The sequence below is a fragment of the Diabrotica virgifera genome, chromosome 5, assembly GCF_917563875.1.
Source record: "Diabrotica virgifera virgifera chromosome 5, PGI_DIABVI_V3a".
NCBI lineage: Eukaryota > Metazoa > Arthropoda > Insecta > Coleoptera > Chrysomelidae > Diabrotica > Diabrotica virgifera.
This window is the reverse complement of record NC_065447.1, coordinates 124,931,606-124,951,157: the sequence shown is the minus strand read 5'-3', so window position 1 is coordinate 124,951,157 and position 19,552 is coordinate 124,931,606. Positions and strand designations below refer to the sequence as shown.

General features: G+C 33.6%; 1 protein-coding gene and 1 long non-coding RNA gene across 2 annotated transcripts in view; both read left to right on the top strand.

The window, feature by feature from the left end:
• LOC126884376 (constitutive coactivator of PPAR-gamma-like protein 1 homolog) overlaps positions 1-19,552 on the top strand; it is a 336,683-nt gene that overhangs the window by 100,020 nt on the left and 217,111 nt on the right. The gene's annotated exons all lie outside the window — the stretch shown is intronic.
• LOC126884377 (uncharacterized) lies at positions 394-1,655 on the top strand. The gene is made up of 2 exons (XR_007697996.1): positions 394-1,528; positions 1,592-1,655. It is a non-coding gene; the product is annotated as an uncharacterized LOC126884377 (long non-coding RNA).

Here is a 19,552-nt window from a genome sequence, read left to right as displayed (position 1 = left end):
TGTGATTCACTTAATAATTGTACGAAGCATCATGGCATATGCCTCCGAAATTTCGGTCATAAACAAATCAATCCAAAAGCGCATTTCCCAATCGAAATGGAAAACTGGGAAATTGTTGTGGTCTCACAAGAAAGACCAAGTAACAAGTGAGGAGATGAGGAGAGATGCAATGGAAAAATATGCCCTGCATTATAAGGACGAGAGAAGACTGAATGGTACGGTCACAGAAAACACATGGATGGCAAGGTTGCAGAATGAAGCCCAAGACAAACAAGAAGAAGAGGACGACCGAGAAAATCTTGGAAAAATGAAGTCGGAGGCTGTGTCTAAGAAAGGGTTGCAAGACGAAGACTGTGAAGATTGACTACAAGAATTGGAAGTCCAGCCAGGACTTCCAATTCTTGTAGTCAATCTTCACAGTCTTCGTCTTGCAACCCTTTCTTAGACACAGCCTCCGACTTCATTTTTCCAAGATTTTCTCGGTCGTCCTCTTCTTCTTGTTTGTCTTGGGCTTCATTCTGCAACCTTGCCATCCATGTGTTTTCTGCTCCGCAGACGTGACCGTACCATTCAGTCTTCTCTCGTCCTTATAATGCAGGACATATTTTTCCATTGCATCTCTCCTCATCTCCTCACTTGTTACTTGGTCTTTCTTGTGAGACCACAACAATTTCCCAGTTTTCCATTTCGATTGGGAAATGCGCTTTTGGATTGATTTGTTTATGACCGAAATTTCGGAGGCATATGCCATGATGCTTCGTACAATTATTAAGTACATCACATTTTTCTTTGTTCTTTCCCTTGATGTTCTTATTCCAGATCATTATAGAGTTGTCTGATGCAAGATCTGTTGTCCCAATATATTTTTCATTTTTATTTCTGCCCCTGCTGTTCCGTTTTTCGACATTACAAAACCCAAATTTAAAATTCCGTTCCTTTTATTCCTACTTATCTATTGCCAAATCATTGACGTCTTCTTCCGATATTGCTAAGTAGTCCGTTTTTTCATATCTATTTCCAGGCCCGCCGGTATTTTTTTTTTTATAACCCACATAACCCATATTCTGAGATGCAAAGATTCAAATAATTCTGCCATAATAAATCCCATCTTACATAACAAACAAATCAACACAACCCATATTCCGAGATTTAAAGCTTCAAATAATTCTGCCACATTATTCTACCCTTCGAACAAAAAATTTCTCTAACACCCCTGTATAAGTTAAGTCAATATTCTACCTCTTACTCAAGGGCTTGAGCCATAAATCTTACAAACATGCGTGTCGTCGGCTAGTGGGTGGATTTGGCATAGGGAAAAATAACATCTCATTTGCCGCTAATTCGTCTAACGGTGATCAACTACAAATGAAGGCTTCAGTGAGATTCAAATCACCGAATTAAATAACTAGCCAATGAACATTAATACATGGTGTATTTTTCCGCAGTGTATCGTTAAGTTGTTGTTATAGAATGAGTAGTATCTGTAGAATTTTTGTTTTAACATCTTAAACATACTACAAATTGCTTTGTAAGTATTATATCACTTTTGTTAAGGTTATTTATACTTATAGACTTCATCCTTTATTTGTAGTGAACTGATGAAGCTTTCGAAATTGTAAAGCGAAACGTTTTCAATATATCAATGAAGTAGTTGACTTCTTTATTTAATTGCCAACTAAATTGACCGATTCAACCTCTGAATTCACTAGCTGAATACCTTTAAATTTAAATTAACGGTCGCATACCTTGCAATATATATATATATATATATATATATATATATATATATATATATATATATATATATATATATATATATATATATATATATATATATATATATATATATATATATATATATATATATATATATGTTATTGTGATATTCAAAGATCGGTGTGCTCAAAGCAATTGATTAGATAATTAACTAATTAATTAAATTTAATTTTAATGATGCACTTATGATTTAATCACACTATTTAATGCTCTAATCTCAGGGTTTTATATTCTCGTGCTTCAATATCTCCTTTGCTTTACATATGATAAATAAGGTCAAAGATTAACGGAATAAAACACATATATGGTACAAAAGCATCTATTGAAATAAATTCACCCTCAAAATATCCTCTAAAAATAATATCTCCTATTCTGATTATTGAAATAACCCTACCACTATCTAAAGTACTTATTGAAATTTGCGTTATGAATAATTCTACAAAAAAAATAAAACTGTCTCTCGGATGATGAGTTGTCCAAATTCTTGTCTCTGGTCGCCTACAATTTACTCTTAGCAGCCCCCTATGTAGTCAGCAATCTCGCAACAAATTATTGCAAGCCTATTGTCATTAATGACCCCCTACAGATGCACGTATCTTTCAAAAAACAATGCTAGCCTTTTCTCCTCTCGATAAACTGAATCTATTTCTCGTTCCGGCATGCAACGGTGACTCTTGGAATATAAGTAGAACAATATAACTTACAATGCTTTACGTGATGAGCTTCCGTCAGGACACTTATTTCAACAAACTCACAACTATTCACTTATCTGCCTTACTACTTCAGGAGACTCTTAGAGATCACCACTAGTCGACTTAACGATCATTTAACAACTGACTCTTCTTCCACCCTCTAACATTTCGCTAAACTCCCATTCTTCATACCTAGCCCCTCCTTTTTCCTTCTTCACCAATCCGAGTTCCTCAATTTTATCCCCATCTACCTTTCAGATAACAAACACCAATTTTCCCTACCATTAGAAATTTCCTAAAACTAATTACATGCCAATCGGTTTTTTTTTTCCTTTCTTAATATCTAAACAAAGATTACATTCATTTAAATTTCTTAATACAATTATTCCCTCGCCGCAAAAGTCCATTTGGGAAACCCGGTCTCATTGTCCAAACACATAACCACTTTCTTATCATACTAACTGTACAAAGAAAATACTTAATCCCTATTTAAATTTTGTTTACCTACGGCCATCCAAAGATAATTGACTTTCATTTCTTCGAAATGAATTTTGGTATATTTTTATTATATGTTTTAACTTTTCTAAAATATTAAGATCGAAACCATATTAATTCAAATTTTACATATCTTAACAATATATATATATATAAATTGTGTAGAGGTATTTAAAATAAATGTAAAACCTATTTTAGGATGGGGAAAAAGGATTTATTTCGCGACCGTCATCTCTTCGGCGAAATAAATTTTGTACGTATCTATATTATGTGTATGTGTATATAAATTGTATAGGTAGAAGTATTTAAATTTAAAATAAATGTAAAACCTATTTTTGGATAGGGAAAAAGGATTTATTTCTCGACTGTCATCTCTTCGACAAAATAAATTTTGTACGTATATTTATTATGTGTATGTATACATATATAAATTGTGTAAGAGTATTTAAATTAAAAAAAAATTGAAGGCACTCGTGGGAGTGCCGACAGAAGTGAAAACTTCTTATAGTATATAAATTACGAGCTCAATGCTTTTTCTGAAAAATTTATTTCGTCGAAGCGATGACGGTCCCTAATTCAATGCTTTTGCCCCATCCAAAAAGTGCACAACGTCCCTAAATACTTCAAAAATGTATTTCGTCGAAGCGATGACGGTCGCTAATTAAATACTTTTCCCCCATCCAAAAAGTGCACAACGTCTCTAAAGAAGTTTTCACTTAAAAAATTTATTTCGTCGAAGCGATGACGGTCGCTAATTTAATAATTTTTCCACATCCAAAAAGTGCACAACGTCCCTCAAGAAGTTTTCACTTCAAAAATTTATTTCGCCGAAGCGATGACGGTCGCTATTTGAACCCGGGAGTAGTCGCGCTCACTTCTGTAACGTGAATAGTCGCGTGTTAGATTTCATCTCACAATACGAATTTAAATACGTATTTACAATAAATTCCCCATGCAGAAAGTGTACAAAATCGCTACAGAGGTTTTTACTTCAAAAATACTTTTAACTCTAATCACTTATAATGATTGGAGTAGGGACCGTGTGGCCTCTTATGCGCTTGCTTCGCAAGCTCCTTCGGGTACACACTCTATCCCTCCTCCAACCATCATAACTTCGTTTGAACTTATACATACTCAATTCAACCTATAGTATATAAATTAGGTACTAATAAGGCATTCGATTCCATAAAACTCTGGACCGTATTAGAAGGAATGAATAAACGCAAGGATTGATTCTATATATAGAATACTCCTCAAATACATAAACGACAATGCAACTATGGAAATAAATGTATCAGAAGGTCTAACACAAGCAAAATAAGAACAGAAAGAAAGGTTAGAGATAGGACAAAAACAAATAAAACAGAAGTGATGACAAATCAATATATCACAATCGACTTAGATGGAAGTGTCGAAAAGTATACCTAGGTCACACGATCAAACTAGGCAAACAGAATCAAACGGTAGAAATAACTAGAAGAATCCGAATGACTTGGGCTGCAGTAGCAAGATGTGTTAAAGAACAAAAAGATACCAATAAATCTAAAGAAAAGGGTATTCAACAGTTGTATTCTAATTTTAATTTTTTAATTTATTCAATAAACGGCAGAGCCAATTTACAAAAAATGTATAAAAAAAAATGACAATATTATGGTAAACAGTAAAGATAACCAATTTTAACCTAAAATAACAAATAACAAAAGATAATAAAAATGACAACAATGACAACAATAAAAACCAACAAAATTAAATTAGTAACAATAATAAATAATTAATAAATTATAGGAACTTAGTACTTTACTTCAGTTACTGAATTATGTATGCTTCTTTTAAATACACGAAGACTGTCCACAAATGGATCAAGACTGTTTTGATTATGATTAATTAGACGCAAGGTGCGTGACAATGGGGAGTAAAAGCAATAGTTCGTATTATGATAAGGTATGCGAAAAATTGGGGAAACCCGTCTTTGGACAGTATTGAGGCTTATAGCTTGTAAGATAGTTGGGCAATGATATAGACCATTTAATATTTTATAAATGATTGTTAAATCTGATTTAGCCCTTCTTACTTCCAAGCTATCCAATTTAAATGTTTGATTAACCAGATCATAATTAATGTTAAAACCCTGACAAATATTGATATGAGCTGGAAATGCCAAAGAACGAAGAAATGTTTTCTGGACGGACTCAATATTTCTAATGTGACAATCATAGTAAGGTGACCATATAATTGAGGCATATTCCAGCAATGAGCGCACAAAAGAAACATATAACCTTAAAAAACAATTCGGTGACAGTTGAGAACTATTACGTGTTATAAATCCAAGATTTCGCATACTCCTATTAATCATGTCTGTAATATGTGGTATAAAAGTTAATTTTCTGTCAAACAAAACACCTAAGTCTTTAATACAGTCCACAGATTCAATAACAGTATTGTTCAATATATACGTTTTTACAATGGTATTGTTAGAGCGACTGAAGGTAATACTAAAGCATTTTTTAACATTTAATTCTAGACCATTATCAGTACACCATACACATAAGTTATTTAGATCCTTTTGTAGCAGTACAGTGTCTAGTTCGGACTCAATAACCTTATAAAATTTGAAATCGTCCGCAAAGGCCAGAAGTGCAGAATGTAATATTATAGTACTCAGGTCTCTAATAAACAAGTTAAACAAGACAGGGCCTGAGTGAGACCCCTGTGGAACACCTGAAAGCACCTGAATCTCGCTAGATAAGTAATTGTTAATCCGAACGAACTGAGTACGCCCAGTTAACAAACTATAAGAAAATCTTACAAGGCTCTCACCCAAACCCATTGCACTTAGTTTGGCAACAATATGTTTATGACTAACTCTATCGAATGCCCTCGAGAAGTCCGTGTAAACACTGTCTACCTGTTTGGAGCTCTCAAAGGCATTCAACAGGTCAAACTGATACGTTAAAAGGTTGGTCACGGTGGATCTACCTTGAGAAAATCCATGCTGCTCGTCATTTAATATTTTGCGACAGTGCCAGGATAGATGGGTGGAAAATAATTTATCAAAAAGCTTAGGAATAGCTGATAGTATGCTAATCCCTCGATAGTTACGAACGTCACTCTTATTGCCACTTTTATGGATAGGTGTAAGAAAGCTGACTTTCCAAAAGTCGGGAAAAATACCAGTGGAAATGGACAAGTTAAACACATGCAGCAAGGGTTGGCTCAACGTACAAACACATTTCTTCAGCAGCACAGAGGGAATACCATCTGGGCCATGTGAATACCTACTCTGCAAACTACTTATACCATCAAAGACCTCTGTTAAAGAAAATTGCACTGTATTAAGATCCAAACTATAATTAAAGTTATAGTCAGGAATCTCCCCATCATTGTTTTTATATGATAAAGCAAAATGTTTTGAGAATAAATTTACAATTTCTTGACCACTGTCGGCAGTCTCATTATCAAGAAACATACTATTAGGATATGCACTTGATTAGTGATGAGCAAAACAAGAACAAGACCAAGACCAGGCTAGTCTTGGTCTTGGTCTTGTTCTTGCAAGCTTGGTCTTGGTCTTGGTCTTGCAGCTAAAAGGCAGTCTTGGTCTTGGTCTTGGTCTTGCACTAGCCGGTCTTGTTCTTGGTCTTGGTCTTGCTGCAAGAGTCTTGCTGGTCTTGCTTTTTTGGTAGTAATAATTTGAACCAAACAATTTCGAATAAAATGTACATTGAAATAAATAAAGATGTGAAGAATGAAACTATATTTTTTGCTTTAAAATTTTAACAGAATGTAGAATGTAGTTTTAAACGGATACCAATTTTAACATTATACATTCACCTAATGACCTAATTATTTCATTAAAAAGTATGTTTCAAATATAAAGGTTTATTTTCAAATTTCAATTTTAAGTTGAATTGAGACACAACCTGCTTTTTATACATTCAATAGCATATGATATAAAAGAAAAAGTTATTAGTTACATTTTATTTTATTTGGCAAAAAAATTTATTTACAAGGCAAAAGCAAAACTGTGTTTTTTTATGTGGACAAAAAATTAAAAAAAACCCTTCAATTTTAACCAGATGTAAAATTCCTTTTGAAATGATGTATCGAACGTGAACACTGATTTCTCATTAAAAAAAATTATAAAAAAAATTATTTTCAGTTCATATGAGCGTTTAACCCATAAAGTAACCCCTCTGTGGCGCAGTGGTAAGAGCGCCTACATTTGGATGGAAAGTCCGAATGGTGGTGAGTTCGAATCTCACCAGGGTCAGGAATTTTTTCATTTATTATAAATTAGTGGATGAAGATAGTTTCTATCCTTGTGTGATCGGTACTCACCGGAGGGACCGCAGACGTTCGGATACAATTAGCGTCTCTTTGCAAAAACAATGACGACTTTGCTAAGTAACAAGACATTTACTCAACATATACACTACACATGACGCTAATACTCATGTTGTGACTGGCTGAATGACATAAAGTCCATGCCATTAAAAAAAACCTATAAAGTTTGTACACATACTTAGTAAACATTCTGCATATACAGGGTGGCTGTATAGTGTGACAAAGCTCGATGTTTCGGAAACTGTTCATAATAGAGAATAACTGAAAATAGAAAAATTAAACAAAATCATTTTCCGAAGAATCCAGTATCACTCAAAAAAATTTCATTATTTTTAGCTTTTAAGTTCCAATTAGAAACAAATATGGCGGAAAATCTATTATACTGGAAACTGTTGAACTGTCATAGGAATAATTTTATTTCTGTTTCTACATATACCTACGGTTTTTTAAATGTCATTTTTGGGTAGTACCATTGATTATAGTATTGGAGTATAGTATACCCTCCAATACTATAATCAATGGTTTGTCGAAATTGCAGGCTGCTCTGCTCTTTCACCCTTTTTGAAGTGGACGGTACATCCTGAGCAACATCTGTTTCGGTTTCAGAACTTTCACTTTGAACATAACTTTCGCTATCACTAATATATGGCGATAATTCCGGATCACTCATCTTTTTTCACTTTTGAGTTTACTCGTATTTGCGACTACTTCTTAAAAGCTCAAAACTAAAGACTGTTGTAGGTAAATGGGTCTAAGAAATGCAAGAGATTAAAGTATATTGTTATAACGGTAATGTTTATCAGTAGGAAAAATCTGCATTTACAACCCTTTAAACAATGTTGCAATTACCGGCCTTCGGTTGTGTCATGTCTTGTGTTTTGCATTCTGTCGATACCTGCCGCCGCCTACCTTCAGACCACGTCTTGAGTCTGGATTATTGTTTATGGCCCCTGTATTTTACTAAAATGTTAAAGAAAAAGAGCTTAGGTGTCACAATGGTCGGAGACCTTCAATTCACGGATTTTACGAAAAGGGATTAACAGTTTATAGTTTTAACAGATAATGATCTGCTCCTTTCACTCGAACACTGTAGTATTTATCCTACGAGGGTCAAATTTAAGAACATAAGAAATTAATTTTTTTTAAGAAAACACAAAAATCATATATTTTTTTACTCTATTTAATATAATTAACTTTTTTTATAAACTAACTAAAACATACTTTTTTTTAATAAATACGTACATATTTACCATACCTATTTATAGACCTAATACTATAACATAATAACTAAGCCTAATGGGGAGTTATAAACGCTTAATTCTGTAATTTGTTATCTTGCAGTTCTTTAATTTTATTTAAACTACATTGCTCTCGTAGCACGAGATATTCGCACTTTTTATTATCACATATTTTTGGATTGAATACCCATTATGACATTTAAAACGTTAAAAATATTCGGATGTGGGTAGTAAAAACTAGAATTTAAAACACACTGAAATGATTCGCATGCATTTCAAGTGAGGCACATACTATTTGTACTACTGGCCCTTTCTGGGGAAAACCTACATTCTTCCAAATAGTTTTCAACTATGAGATCAGTAAAATTCTTTACGCGTTTGTCATCCGGGATTTTCACAAATAATTCAACTTCCAACTTTCGTTGATTGTAAAAAATTAATCCAAAAAATAATTTTAAAAATTTCCCAGTATCGAAATTTTTGTCATTATATTCAGAAACTGAACCTAAGCTTTGGATTTTGCGATATCAAGCTTGACACATTACAGTCGACAACCAACCAGTTATTTTTTATTCAGGGCACAATGCTTTCACAGCATTGTGAATCCCTTTTCAAAATCTATTATGATATTTTTTGTATTAATTTTAAATTTAACGACCTACACTTTTCCTCCATTATGCGAAAAGAATTGAAGTAAGTGTCAGTATTTTTATTAGACAAAAAAGCGAAAACTACTGGTAGGTACATAAAAGCCGTTTTTAATTGCATTTTTTTTTTAAATGGATTACGCTATATATAATTACATTTTTTTGTCTTACAAGTAATTTCAATTGTCCTTGAACTGTCGCCGTTTGAAAACTTGCCTTCTGGACACTTTGAAGGTTGAGAAAATGCAAACCGTTTGACTTAATCAAAACGACTTAAAAATATAACCAAAATATTATGTATTTTAAAAATTCGATATTGTTTAAGGTTTATTACAATGTCAGTATATATTATTGAACTAAAAAAATAAAGTTAAGTAAATAATAAAAAACCAATTTTTCTCAAAAAAGTGCAAGAGTCTTGCAGGTTGGTCTTGGTCTTGCGCAGTCTTGCAAGGTTCGGTCTTGGTCTTGGTCTTGTTCTTGCAAGCTTGGTCTTGGTCTTGGTCTTGCTGCAAGACCAAGACCGCAAGACCAAGACCAGTCTCGCTCATCACTACACTTGATCTCCGTAAATTATTCACATGTTTATAGAACAGACTAGGGTTAACGGACAATTCTGTATTTATTCTCATTATGTAGTTGTTGTGACATTCATTGCGTAAAATTTTACATCTATCTCTACTTTGTGAAAATAATTGATAGTCCTCATAATTTCCAGTCTGCTTAAATTTACAATGTGCTTTTTTCTTATCAATGATTAGCCTCTGTAATTCCCTGCTAAACCAAGATGGAAAGTTAGATGACTTAAAATGTTTAATCGGGACAAAATAATCAATAGCAGAGTACAAAACATTATAAAAATATTCCACCCATTTGTTAATGTCACCATGATCAAGTGCATGATCCCAGGATATGCTAGATAAATAGTTGTTAATAGCATTAAAATCACAGTTCTTAAAATCGTAGTAAAAAACGTCATATTTTAAATCTAAATCACTTTTAAGAGGGATGATAAACTCATATGCTGGGTGATGCTCTGTTATGGTGGACAGGTTTTCAGAAGCATAATTAACTACAACACTACACATATTTGAAAAAATAAGATCTAGAAACACACCAAAACTATTTGATAAGGAATTCACCTGCTTAAGGTTAAGATAGTTGCAACAGGCACAAAAATATTAGCGGATGTTATAGATGCTGCTCCCTCAACCTGCAAACCATCCTCGGAATTGACCCAGATAGCTTGTGGTAAATTAAAATCACCGCAAATCACAAATTCACAATTTGTATAAACACCCACAAGATCTGAGGCCGCCGAGGAAAATTCTTCATATACAGTCACCGGTGACCCTGGAGGGATATAAACTGCACCGAGAACAATATTTTTCCTGCCAGTTGAAATGTGAACAAAAATATTCTCTAGATTTGAGTTACTGGTATGTACTAATTTTGATTTAATATTTCTCCTGACTGCAATTAATGTGCCACCACCTCTGCTCTTTCCCGTATTTAATTGGTTCCTATCCTGCCTAAATACATTAAAATCAACAAAGCCTAATTCTGCTAATAAGTAATTCTCGTTAAGCCAAGACTCCACAAAAATTATGACATCATACACACAGGCATTGACAGCGTTCCGAAGTTCTGTTAATTTGGTTCTCAACCCCCCCGCATTATGATAGTAGACATTTAGTTTTTTGAGGTATTTCTGTTGTTTTCTTTAGTTTTGTGTCGAACAACACTAGGAATGCCTTTTATATACTGAATGTGAAGATCCTGCTCAACTTGAGAACGCTGAGCTAGTTCCTCGTGAGCTTTTTTTAATTGATTACGCTGTAAAACTGTTAAGTCAGCTCTTATTTGCAAGTTGAGGTTATTAATCAATTTACGATTTTTTAAGCAAATATGTGCCAAACAACTATCCGAAAAGACAATCTTTAGAGGTCTCACATTGTTTTGTCTCATTTTACCAAGTCGGAAAGCTTTAAACTCAGAACAAGTGACCTTTAAAGTAGGAAGTAAATCTGAGACAAATTTTTTGTCATGCTCAACCCGATTTTTGGAATTTTCATCTCTGCTTTCAGGAACATTGTAAAAAATAACGTTCTTTGATCGAATTGCCCTGTCATGCATTTCACCGTATATCTCGGTAGGAGTTTGATCCTGTATGGGGTTTGATTGGTCGCTACTTACCCCCTGTGATTTGAGAGTATTGAGCTCATTTTTGAGCTCCTGCATTTCAGTTTTAAGCTCAGATAATTCATTACTTAGTTCTCCAGAGCGCAGGGTTTTTATTTCCTCCAAAACACATGTTAACTTCGTATTCTGATCGTTAATCGCATTAAAGATGTTTAAAATTATTAATACGATATCCGACATTTCAATGTTTTGTTTGTTGACAAGACGATCTTGAATTTTTTCCCCTAACCTCGAAAAATCATCTGTCGGTAGTTCATTTGAACAATCGATCGACCTTGAGCCTCTTCTTTTTGTAACAAAATCATTGTTTTCCGGTCTGCTCAGTGGTTGGCTGGACGACTGGTGCGTTCGATTCGTTGACGCCAACTCATCCGAATGACTTTGATCACCGGATGAGAGAGATGCACGACACCTAACCTTAACTGCATCACATTTAACACAACACCAGTTATGTACCCCGGTTTTTCTGGCAGCGGAGACAATTTTATTAAAATCGGTTACAGTAAGGGCTGTACAACCCCTGTGAAACCATAAATTACATAGACTACACTCAATAGACGCCGAATTTCCATAAAAAAACACGACCACATTTACTACACTTGTTTACGTCGGCCATCTTTACTGATGATTGAACCAATTATTACCAATGATTACCAATTATGACGTATAGAATGGAGACGATGACACTTACAGAGGTATCAGCCAATAGATTGAGAACGACACAGATCTCTGAGGGAACATAATATAAATTTTATACAAAATGAGGAATATGTAATTGGAAGAATTGAAATGCAAATGAAACGCACCTGGGTAGGACACGTGGCACGACAAAACATCGAAACGTGGACGAGAAACATTGTACATTGGAGACCACGCGAGCACAGTTGTGTTGGGATACACGGCATCTCTTAGTAATCTTCTTATTAAAACAAATTCTTTTAATAATTAAAAATGTCTTTAGCAAAACAAACTACGTTTGTTTATAGTAAATACAATCGACCTACATTAGCACATATCGGTGTAACAGTTTAGGCTTGACCAAGGTCGGTTTGAAATAACAATAGTATTCATTATTTTTATAACCTAGTCGACTCAGCGCTTTTAATCAAAACATTCTTACTTTCATTATATACCAAAACAATAACAGGAGAATACCGATGATTAGTTCTAATTCCATCGCGAACAGTAAATTATTAATATTTGAGATCCCAAAGGGAAAACATCACAGCTACTGAGAACTAACGTACCACCAGCGTTTTACCGTTAGTACTCTAACTTACAAAATAAATGCATCTACGGTGATACGAGTTATTTCATCAACCCTTATGGTAGGGGGTAACCAACCCTTAATTATCTAAGGTGGCTCAGAAGGTAGGAGCCACCATATGGCGATCCAAGACCAGGGAAGAACCCAGAACTAGCAGTCTAGAACGAGAAATGGGAAAACACGTCAATGTTCTTGCACCTCGACCACCCTAGATAGCAGCGGGGTGCCCACATAAAAAGGATGGAGATATCAAGACCGAGACGGAGATAATTATGGTATGGAGATGGAACTTCGTGTGGACAATGGACAATGCTATGGAACGTGCAGCGAGGACTTTTTGCGTGATACGAACACAGACAGTGTAAAAGTGGTGAGTCCATATTAGCTATTTTTATGGTATTTCCTGGTTCGTATAATAATTAAGTATTTTATGATATTAGTCCTGATTCGTATAACCATGTAATAACGTAATATAATCGTAATTTAAGATACATAATCTAAGTTTTACCTATTTTTATCTACCTAGTTTATTTTAATTACCTTATTGGTATTATAAGGATTTTTTTTTACAAATATTATGGTTATTTATAGGACGTAATGATACATTTTTATTTGATATTGATTTTTATATATTTACTAGCATATTTTTATCTTTACTGACTTTTTATCCATTTATTATTTTACCTACTGATTTTTATTACATTTTTATTGGTCTACTGATTTTTATGGTGATTTATATTGATTGATATAATGATTTTTTTATGGCAATTTACTATATTTTTACTATTTTTGACATAATATTTTATATACATATGTATATTTACTATACCTCGTAAGACTGTCAAATTTATGCGTTCGTTACGGGTACAGGAATAAGGAAAATGAATATTACAGGAATAAATGAATTATGAATAAATGAGTAGCAACAAAGTTACTTGGGAAGACTTCATCAAAATAGTTGAGGAGATTACGCAAGAAGTAACAAGACAAAGTAGAAGGGTCTTGAAGAAGAAAGTACCTAAATCTAAGGATATACAAGAAGAAGTAACGACACAGCTAATTAAATTGTATAACAAATTCACACATTTAACGAAGAAAAATTGGGAAGCGCTATCGGACAAACAAAGAGAAGCGTGCAACAAATATTTCGGAAAAATAAGAGACAAAGTTATACGCTCATTTCAAGCTGTAAACTTAAGAACAGTAGTTCCAAGTTCAATACACCAACCAATCGACAAGGAAATAGAGGAAGAACAAAGCGACGAATAAGTAGAAGAGGAAAAAAGTGACGAGGAGATAGAGGAAAAAATTGACGAGGAAATAAAAGAGGGAAAAAGCGACATAAAACAAGATATAAAAATATTAAACATGGCTCTGACAAGCAACGAATTTTTGAATATTGCAAGCAAGGTATTGCCCAACGAGTTTGATGGAAGCGCAGGGAAACTACAACCATTTTTGGATGCATTAGAGTTACTGGGAAAAATAGCAGAAGGACATGAAGAAACAGCGATAACATTAATAAAAACAAGATTGACTAATAAGGCTAGAAACCTGATAACCACAGAGGATACGATCCCACTTATAGCAGCGGCACTGAAGAAGGAAATAAGAGGCGACAATCCGAAAACGATAATAGACAAGTTAGCAAAGAAAAGGCAAGGAAACAAAGATGCAGCAGTGTACGCATCCGAAGTAGAGGAATTAGCGGAACAGTTGAAGGTAGCATACATAGCGGAAGGAATGCAATTGGAGCTAGCGAAAAAATACACAACGGAAACAGTCGTAGCAACAATGAAACGAAATGTTAATACGGATAGAGCTAAGTTAATACTGGAGGCAGGTAATTTCACAACACCGCAGGAAGTAGTATCTAAATTTTTATCGATTGATACGACAGAGGAGAACACACAGGGAAGAGTGTTCAATTATAGGACGAATTAGGAAAATAGGAGAGGACAACAGCAATACCGAAGAGGATACCATAACAAATACGACAGAGGAAGAAGAAATAACTTCGGACAACGAAACGAAGGAGAAAAAACAGGAAACCAACGGAATTATTCCAACAGAGGATATAGACAATTTAACAACCAAACATACAGAGGGAACCAGAGAGGAGGACGTAACAGAAACGTAAGGCTACTTGAGTTAGAAGACAGCCAAGAGGAACCAGAAAACCAGCAGTTGGGGTTTTGAATGAACGAAACAAGGAAAGTACACAGTCAGAAGTGGAATATAATATTTACAACTTCGACTTAAACCTAACGAATTTTGTACGAATGAAAACAGGAATCCTAGAAAACACAAATACCTTTATCATAGACACAGGAGCTGATATTTCAATACTGAAATGTTCACAAGATTTTATGAAGGAACATGTGAAACCAAACACAAAAGCGAAAATAAAAGGAGTAACTAAAGGAGAATTACAAACAATGGGAGAAGTTGAAACAACACTAGAAGTAAAAGGATCTCGATTTGAGCATATCTTTCAGGTAGTGGAACCTAGCTTTCCTATTCCAACCGACGGAATCATTGGGAGAGACTTTATTTCAAACTTTCAATGCATACTAGACTACGCTAACCTTAAAATGCACATTAAAGAGGACAACGATTGCTACATTAGTACAAACATTTTGGATAATATAGATAATGACACGATAGTAATACCGCCTAGATGTGAAATTTACAGAGTCGTAAAAATTTTTCAAACGCTGAAGAACGACAGGATAGTGGAACAACAGGAAATACAACCAGGAATATTCATAGCGAGAGCAATTATTTCAAGTAATAATCCGTACATCAAAATTTTGAACACAACCTACGAAACAGTAAAAGTAGAGACAAACGCAATCAAAACATTAGACATTAAGTTATTCAACATATACAGCGTGTCTACTTAAGTTGGAAACATGGGAAACTTTTTTGTTATTCATTTTACGAAAAAAAGTTATTCTTTATAAAAAGTTCTGCATGCTCTAAAACCTAAGATTCAATCATCAGATATCAAATTTTGTCGATATTATACGAGGTATGTCAAAAAATATGAACTTCGTTCAAGAGCAAAGTACCTTTATTTCTCTCAATATCGTAAATTCTTATTATGAAAAGTTGTTTTTAAATAAAAACTAAGATCAAATATGCAATTGCATGCTTCTAATTGGAAAAAAATATTTTCCAAATTTTTCTCAAATTTATTGATACTAACTTCGTTTTTATTTATTACACATACAAAAAAAAGGTATTCTTTATAAAAAGCTCTGTATGTCCTAAGACAGAAGATGCAACCATCAGATATCACATTTTATTAATTTTATACGAGGTATGTCAAAAAATATGAATTTCACTCAGGAGTAAAGTACCTTTATTTTTCACAATATTGAAAACGGTTATGAAAAAAGTTGTTTAGAATTAAAAACTATGTTTCAATATGCAATTACATCCTTCTAATTGAAATATTGTGAAATATAAAGGTACTATAATCTTGAGCGAATTTCATATTTTTTGACACACCTCGTATAAAATTAATAAAAGTTGATATATCATGGTTGTGTCTTAGATTTTAGACCATGCAAAGCTTTTTATGAAGAATAACTTTTTTTCGTAAAATGAATAATAAACGAGTAATATTTGTAATAATTAAAAACGATGTTGGGTATCCATAAATTTGAGAAATTTTTTTTTCAATTAGAAGCATGTAATTGCATATTTGATCTAAGTTTTTAATTCCAAACAACTTTTTATCATAAGAATTTTCAATATTGAGAGAAATAAAGGTACTTTACCCTTGACCGAAATTCAGAGAGAAATAAAGGTACTTTATAATAAAAAAAATAAAGGTACTTTATAAAAACTTTACCCTTGAGAGAAATAAAGGTACTTTACCCTTTACCTCGTATAATATTAAGAAAATATGATATCTGATGATTGAATCTTAGGTTTTGGGGCATGCAGAACTTTTTATAAAGAATAACTTTTTTCGTAAAATTAATAATAAAAAAGTTTCCCATATGTTTCCAACTTAAGTAGACACGCTGTATAGACTGATCAACGACAGCAAGGATAGGAAAAAGGAATTACGGGAATCATTGAAGTTAGACATTCCAGAATACATACGCGATAAGTTAGTATCTTTATGTGAAGATTATTCAGATATATTCGCCCTAAGGCATGACATGCTAACATGTAACAACTTCTACGAGCAGAAACTGAGAGTTAAAGACCAAACTCCGGTATACATTAAAAACTATAGGACACATCATGCACAAACAGAGGAATTAAACCGACAAGTACAAAAACTGAGAGACCAAGGAATAATAGAACCGTCTACATCAGAATACAACAGCCCAGTAGTGCTGGTACCGAAAAAGGCGATAGATGGAAATAAAGCATGGAGATTATGCATAGATTTTAGACAACTGAACAAGAAAATAGTCACAGACAAATTTCCTTTACCAAGGATAGACTCGATACTAGATCAACTAGGAAGAGCAAAATGGTTTTCAGTTATAGACTTGTCAGCTTTTCACCAGATACCATTAGAAAAATCATCGAGAAAATACACATCGTTTAGCACAGAAAATGGAGCATTTCAATTTACCAGATTACCTTTTGGATTAAATGTAAGCCCAAATAGCTTTTCAAGGATGATGTCAATAGCATTTTCGGGATTAACACCAGACAAAGCATTTCTTTACATGGACGATATAGTAGTAATAGCAATATCCGAAAAACATCACCTAGACAACCTGAAAAAGACATTCGAGACATGTCGAAAATTCAATTTGAAACTTAACCCAGGAAAATGTCAATTTTTTAGAAGAGAAGTAACATATTTAGGACATGATCTTTCTCAGGAAGGAGTATCACCAGACAAAGCGAAATATGCAACGATTGAACAATACCCGACACCTAAGACAGCGGAAGAAACAAAAAGATTCGTAGCATTTTGTAACTATTATAGACGTTTTATTCAAAATTATCAACAGATTATCAAGAAAAGGAGTAGAATTTTTATGGTCAGAAGAATGTGAAAAAGCATTCAATAAACTTAAATCATCTCTGATGAAGCCACCGATCCTAAAATATCCAGATTTCAATAAACAATTCATCCTAACAACAGACGCATCCAACGAGAGTTGTTCAGCAATTTTAAGTCAAGATTATAACGGAATAGACCTACCAATAGCATACGCATCAATAATTTTCAATAAAGGAGAATGTAATAAATCTATAATCGTTAAGGAATTACTAGCGATTCATTGGGGAATTAATCATTTCAAATGTTATTTATATGGAGCACCAACATTTTTAGTCAAAACGGATCATAAACCACTAACACATTTATTTGCAATGAAAGAACCAACTTCGAAACTTACAAGAATCAGATTAGATTTAGAAAAATACGATTTCGAAATAGAGTATATAACAGGGAAAAATAACTATGCAGATAGTCTTTCAAGAATAACATTACATCAACTAAAGAACCTATACATAGACAATACCCATATATTAGCTATAACACGAGCTCAAGCAAGAGAAAAGAAGAAGGAAGCAAGGCAAACGAAGGCAGAAAGTGAACTCGCACTACAGCCAGAAGCCCACAAACAGACAGTAAGAAAGGTACTAAATAATTTAGAGGCGCATAGACTACCAATTTTGTCTTTTGGAGCAGAACTAATCTCACCAAGACTGAGCATTAGGGTCAAAAACAAAATAAAGTGCAGCAAGAGCATAGCCACAGGATTCAATCATTTTGATTTAAACCAAATGTTGGCACAGCTTGATAAGCTGGCGGTAGAGAATGCAGTACGTAAAGTAAAAATATACGTAAACGATATTATTTTTAAAGTGTGCACAATTGAGGAATTTATTAAACAAGGAAACGAAATATTGAAGAATGTAGAAATATACATATGTGAAGTACCAGAAACAATAGAAGATGACAAAGAAAAACACAGGTTAATAGAAGAATATCATAATCATCCGATGTTTGGAGGACACTTAAAGAAAAATAGACTAATAAAGAAGCTAAAAGCAAAGTTCAGATGGAAAAATTTAGAAAAAGACGTAAGAAAATACGTTAAACAATGCCATGAATGTCAAATTAACAAACCGAATAGAACACATGTCAAAGAAGACGTGATATCGGACACTTCTTCGAAACCAGAGGACACAGAATACATAGACACGATAGGTCAATTCACTAGAAGCAATGAAAGCAAGGAAGACAAAAAAGAGCGTCAAGAAGAAAATAAGCCCAAAGCAACACCACAACACTTTAAAATAGGAGACCTAGTCCTGGTAAAAAGGGAAGAGAATGGTAAGTTTGATAGTCTTTATGTAGGCCCCTTCACAATAACAGGGGTAAGTAATGTTAATTGTAAGATCAGATTGGAAAACAGTAAAATCAGGGAAATACATAAGAATAGATTATATGCTTACAATCCGAGAACACAGTGAGTGACAAGTGAAATGGGAACAATGGTGATAACGAACATTTTCACTTTTAATTTTTTGTATTTAATTATTATTTATAGGAATAAAAATGTATATATTGTATTTATTAAAACGCAGTAAGCAGGTGGTGGTACTAATAGAAAAAAAATTTTCCTTTTCCGTAGTCAGAAAATTTTCGGAAGGAAAGGAAGATGTGTTGGGATACACGGCATCTCTTAGTAATCTTCTTATTAAAACAAATCCTTTTAATAATTAAAAATGTCTTTAGCAAAACAAACTACGTTTGTTTATAGTAAATACAATCGACCTACATTAGCACATATCGGTGTAACAGTTTAGGCTTGACCAAGGTCGGTTTGAAATAACAATAGTATTCATTATTTTTATAACCTAGTCGACTCAGCGCTTTTAATCAAAACATTCTTACTT